This window comes from Lagenorhynchus albirostris, chromosome 13 (assembly GCF_949774975.1).
Source record: "Lagenorhynchus albirostris chromosome 13, mLagAlb1.1, whole genome shotgun sequence".
Lineage (NCBI taxonomy): Eukaryota > Metazoa > Chordata > Mammalia > Artiodactyla > Delphinidae > Lagenorhynchus > Lagenorhynchus albirostris.
Genome location: NC_083107.1, coordinates 70672413 through 70678412, shown reverse-complemented (window position 1 = coordinate 70678412; position 6000 = coordinate 70672413). Strand labels below are relative to the sequence as shown.

At 51.5% G+C, this 6000-nt stretch overlaps 1 protein-coding gene across 5 annotated transcripts in view; it reads left to right on the top strand.

Annotated features, from left to right (window-relative positions):
* Positions 1 to 2587: 2587 nt before the first annotated feature.
* Positions 2588 to 6000, top strand: part of NCOA1 (nuclear receptor coactivator 1) — a 262035-nt gene continuing 258622 nt past the window's right edge. For all 5 annotated transcript variants that reach the window (XM_060168750.1, XM_060168748.1, XM_060168749.1 and 2 more), the window contains exon 1: positions 2588 to 2928. The gene's annotated coding sequence lies outside the window, so the exon portion shown is untranslated. The remainder of the gene's footprint in view (positions 2929 to 6000) is intronic.

Sequence of the window (6000 nt, the reverse complement as noted above, 5' to 3'; positions counted from 1 at the left end):
TGGCAAGATAAATAATACCTTAAGTTCCACTCATCATCCAACAAAATCTCAGCACTGCCTGTCCTGAGGATGTTTAAAAGTTAATTAAGACACTGGGCTGCAGAGTGGGGTAGGGGTGGGGGCTGGGAGAGGGAGATGCAGGTGTTATTAACAGTTGAAGCCGTGGAAACAAAACCAAGTCAATCTAAGTGAGAAGAGAGGTGGGAAAAAAAATTAAACCTTGAGGATACCAATGTTACATGGTTCTGTGGAAAAGGAACAGCAAAGAAAAGTGCTAGGGAAGGGAAGTTCAGAAAACAGGCAAAGAGAGAAGAGAATGATGTAGAAGACAGGGGAAGGGAGGAGAGTTTCAAAAAGGAGGACTTCACAGTATGAAGCGCTGTAGGAAGGCCATCTAATGGGGTGGGGGTTTGAAGTATCTACTGGACCTGGCAATCAGCAGTGACCAGCGTGTAGCCCCGACAGGAGACAGCGTTACCTGCACACATGGTTATGTTTGTAGGCCTCTTCATACAGTCTGGACTGGACTAGATTGGGAGGTATGTTCTACAGAAGGGGATTAACCTGGCGATTGAGAGATACATAGCTCTGGGTATTTTCAGTGACTATTGGGGATGGGGACTCTGTAGGTGGCTAGATGTCCTGCTAAACTAGTTGAGGGCAAGAGCTAATGAAATGCACCTAGGGCTCCAGTAATAAAAATCAAATTAATGAATATGTAAAGAGGTTTGTTTGTTTGTTTGTTTTTATTTTTGGCTGCATTGAGTCCTCATTGTTCCGCACAGGCTTTCTCTAGTTGTGGTGAGCTGGGGCTACTCTTCGTTGTGGTGCGCAGTCTTCTCATTGTGGTGGCTTCTCTTGTTGCAGAGCACGGGCTCTAGGCGTGCGGGCTTCAGTAGCTGTGGCTCGCGGGCCCTAGAGCAGAGGCTCAGTAGTTGTGATGCACAGGCTTGGTTGCTCCACAGCATGTGGGATCTTCCTGGACCAGGGCACGAACCCACGTCCCCTGCATTGGCAGGCAGATTCCTAACCACTGCGCCACCGGGGAAGTCCCTGAATAAACGAATATATGATGAATGTGGGGTGTGGACTAAAGGTTGGTTTATGAGCAGTCCAGAATAGGATGATGAGCAGTCCCGAACCTTTTTGGCACCAGGGACCAGTTTCGTGGAAGACAATTTTTCCACAGACGGTGCGGGGGATGGTTCAGGGGGTAATGTGGGCGATGGGGAGCGGCAGATGAAGCTTCGCTCGCTTGCCCGCTGCTCACCTCCTGCTGTGCGGCCCAGTTCCTAACAGGCCTCGACCGGTACCGGTCCACAGCCCGGGGTTTGGGGACCCCTGATCTAGGGTATGGCAGTGAATGATGGCGGGATGGAGTACATGCCTCTGGAAGAAGTTGCTCACTGAATCAGAGAGGTGCCAGGGAGGTTGGTGTTTTCAAGGCAAGGTCAGGTTTCAGTTAGGAGGACTGTGAAGGGTTTAAAGATTTCTACAGGTTGCTCTCGAGTAGAAAACACTGAGAGACAACAACAGTAGGACAGGATTGAGGTAGGTGCAGACAGCTACCTGGGAATAAGAATGCAGGAAAGGACAGCTGTCTGCTTTACAAAGCACCTCCGCAGCCAGCGACCCATTCATCCTTCGGACAACCCGGGGAGAGAGATAGGTATTATATTGCCAGCCTTTGGAATGAGGGATGCTTTCCAGATAAGGCTCGGAAAGCCTGTTCAACCGCTGTTTGATTCCTCTAATGACAAGGAACACTCCACTTTTGGAAGTAGCACTGCCATTATAAAATTTAAAAACCGAGTAGAAAAGAAGAAAGGTGTGGGCCCTCTTGAGGGGAAAGCTCTGTCAATGACAAACATTTTGGGTAATTCATGGAACTGCAGAGCCAGACGCGTCAGTCAGATCTTTTCATCTGTAAAACGAAGGGGGCAGATGATCTTTCTTTTCCCTTATCTAATAGCCTATGAAATCATCTAGGCAATCAACTCCCAATTTTACAGAATAAAAAAAGGGCTGCGGATGTGTCTCGCTCAAAGTAATACAAGAAATTAGCGGAGGGACAGGCCAGAACCCACTCCACCCGGGTCTACTGCGCCCCTCGCCGCTCCACACCTTCCCGGACAGATCAAGCCAGCGGGAGGCTGCAGGCCGGGCGGCCTAGCTGAAAGCACCCAGGGGTTCGAGGCGGCTTCCCGGCAGCAGTCATAGGAACGCCCCGAGGGGAGGGGAAGAGTTAGGGCCTCCTTTCCCACACTTCGTTAGGACGGGGGCCGGGGCGGGACCGCGGCAGCCCTCCCTCGGGCCTGCGGCCGGCAGAGGGCGCGGAGCGACTCCTCGTTTCGCTGCCCGGCGGGCGGGGAACTGGCTGCCCCCGGAGCGCCGTCGGAGTTCGCGGGCACCGGATCGCGGCGACCCGGCCGGCCGGAGGGCGCAGGGGCAGCGCAGAGGGCAGGACGGCGGGAAGTGGGCGGGGCGGCCGGGAGCCGGCGGGGCGGGGCGGGGCGGGGCGCGGAGGGGGCGGGGCCGCGAGCGGGGGGCGGTGGCGGCGGCGGCGGCGGCGGTAGCCGAGGAGGAGGAGGAGGAGAACATGGCGGCCGCGGAGAGCGGCTGAAATGCCTGTTTTTCAGGCCAGGCGAGCGGGAATCTGAGGCGATTCTCTGAGCCTTCCCCTCAGACGGCTGAACCGCGGCCTCGAGCGCCTCGACTGCCCTGTTCCCTGCTGCTCCCTCGAGTGCAGCCTGCGCCCGGTCCGTTCTGCATCCCCCTGCGGGGGGACTCCTGCTCCGGAGGAGGGGGCCGGAGAGCCGCGGCGGCGGCGGGCTCCCAGCCCGAGCAGCGGCGGAGGCCGCGGCGGCGCCGCCACGGTCGCGGGCGAGCGCGGCGCCCGTCAGCGCGGCCCAGAGGCGGCGGCGGCAGGTGAGTGGCAGGCGGCGGGCGCCGAGCCTCCCGGTGGGTGCAGCTGTCACGAGCCGCGCGGCCGCCGAGGCCCTAGGGGGCGGGAGCAGCTGGTGCCCCTCCGCCCGCCGCTCTCCTTTCTCTCCGCTCCGTTCCCCCTCCCACTTTCCCCGACTTCTCCCTCGGCCTCGCGCGGCTGGAGGGGGCGGAGGTCGCAGCTGTCACGGGCACCAGCTGGGGGCTGCGCCGCGGATGGAAACTGCTGCAGCAGCGACTTCCCTGCCCCGTTTCCCAGTTGCCCTAGTTAAGAGCGGACGGGGCGAGCATCCGCGGAGGGTGCGCGAGGCTCGCGGCCGCCGGCCCGGCGTGGGGAGAGGCGCCCCGAGCCCGCGGGCGCTCCCCGTCGCCGAGAGGGGGAGCCGGAAGTCGGCGCGGGCGCCCCTCGGCCCCGGCGAGCGCGGTGACCTTGGCAAGCCCGGTAACCTCTCTGAGTCTCGCTTGCCGGGACTGCGAAATGGGGATGACCGTGGCGAGTCTTCTTGTAAGCGCAGCCTCCGACGGCGCTTCTGTTTACCCCCGCGCACTTGCTTTACCCTTCTCCAGACGAGGCATTTCGGAGGCAGAAACGGGATGGATAAGTGAGATTTTCCTGTTATGTTTAGGGTTTGGTCCCCTTCGTCGGATTCTGCTGAAAGGATTTAGAAAGGGGAGCAAACATGTTGGCTGGAAGACTGAGAAGTGGGATGGGTTAATGGTCAGCGACAGAACTCGAGCCATTCCCTAGTCGCTTGGAAGAGAAATGGAGAAACCGGACACCAGGGTCCCTGCTCTTACTACCCAGCTGTGTTGTTTTTTGTTTTTTGTTTTTAAAGCAGTCACTCCCATAGACTAGACACTGCCTCGCTTGACGATGTTAGAGGGAGACGGAGGGTTTGACAATAAAGCCTGTATGTGTGACAAGGAGAGTCCGTGCCGCTGTGGCTGCAGTTTGGTGGGGAGGAAAACTTTAAGCTGGAGGATCTTTTAGCCTTTCAGGCTGGGCTCTCTTCGTTCACTGTAGGTGTTGAAGAGGCAGGTGTCCTTGTGGAGAAGGTGACATTCTTTTTCTTTTGAGACGGTGACTTTTTAATGCTGAGCATGATGGTGGTGAATGAAGGGTTCTGGAGTGAATTGCAGTCCCAGCACCTTCTGTTGATGCCAAGAGTAATCTCTGTGGCGACGATTTGTGAGGGCTGAGGCTTTCACTTCAGTGATTAAGAAATCTTCAAGTGTCTGTGTAAAACATTGCTGCGGTGAAGCTTAGATTATACTGTACAGCTGAAGGGATGGAGTTCAGGGGTTAAATTTGTTTGAGGTTTGTCTTCAGTTTTGGAATTGGTTGAAGGTTAGTCTCAAAAAAAAAAAAAAAAAAAAAGTTGGCCAAAGGGGCCTCTCAGCTTGTTTCACAGAAGCTGTGATGTACTAGGAAGGGGGTCAGATTTCATGTTGAGAATAATATAAAAAGAGTGTTTGCTTGGGTCTTTTGGCTCTTGAACTAGAAATAGTTTTGGGTTAAAAGTAGCAGTGAGGTTTGATTCAGCTTAATAAATGGGCATTCCTTGAGCTATGTCATAAACAGATGCAACTGCAAGTGTTTCTTTTTTATCTCGTGTACTCTGTGGAAGGGTCTAATTTGGTTTTGTGAACTAGAGTTGGAAATGGTTTCCCTCTATTTCTTATTCAGATTTTATCCTTTGGGAACAATGGATCAAAAGGGGGGCCTGAATAGGGAATATATGGTTTGGAGAGAAAATGCAGGGATGCTGCTTATAAGAACAGGCATTTGGTTTGATTTTTGTAAACATTTTGCAGTGGTTATTTATTTCATCTATTTAACTCACAATGAAGTTTGAATTTTAAGGTGCAGAATTTGAATTTTACATAGTTTATAGTTGATCTTTTTCTCATTTCCTTCTGAGAAAATCTGTAAGATTGTGTCTTTTAAATTACTTTTTGTGTGGTTTAAGCCAAGGGAGTATTTTAGATCTGCATTATTGGTAAGTGGTTTTATTGAAAAAAAGTGCTTGATGGAACTAATGGTGATTGTTCCACTTAAACTGGGATTATATAGACAATGCATTTTCCTGCCTCTTTCTGCCAACATTTGTTTTTCTTTCTCCTTCAATTCCAGGGTTTCATTTCTAGAAATCTGGGCTGGAAACAGAAGCAGCAGTTTGTATAATACCAAGAACTTGCTTATGCCAGGAAGCTGTAAGGGTAGCATGAAGTGGGTGTGGTATAAAGATACTGCCACTCTTTAAGACAATTTAACTGTTGAGGGAGTCCAGGGTCAAACTTTAATTTTTGTTGAATTTCCTGTTTTCTTTGTATGTGTTAATCTTTTGGTGGGCAGAGGATTGGGTTGCTATGGTGCTGACTGGTGTATATTGTGAAAGCACTGGCAAAATTTCATGCTTTTACTCTATACAGAAGGGTGCTAAACAAGCCTAAATAATTTAAAGATGTTGTTCCCAGGATGGAATGTTCTCTGCATGTACTGTTGATCCTGCTAATCCAGTGATTGGTCTTCACCAGGACTAAATGTTGAGTAGGTGATGAGGGTGGTATAGAGGTGCTGAAAGGTGGAGTGGGGAAGAAAGGATATTGGACATTCTTTGAAAATCTTTTCTCTATTGGACTGTATATCAGAGTATGGTTTATAATTCTTTTTAAAGGACATCTCTGTCCTCATCGATTTCACATAACTTCTCTTACATACTACCTTTGTTCCTTAGTTAAGTTTGTCTTTATTGCCCTATCCCCCAAGGGCTCCACATTGTTTGAATATGTTGCATATTTTTGGGGTTGGTTGGTCTTAAACCATATGGCCTAAAATAGCTTTCATTTTAGGGCAAGTATGGGAGGTCAACACAGACACACACCACCAAGTAGAATCTTCTTAAGTCATGGGGCGAGGAGATCCCCAGGATTCTCATTATTGTCTTGGCAGTGATTTTTACTTTCTGCCTGTGATAATCACAGGAATTCTCAGAGGGCCATCAGCTGCTTTCCTAGCATAGGTCCAGGAACATGTGGTGGGCTCCATTTTACATT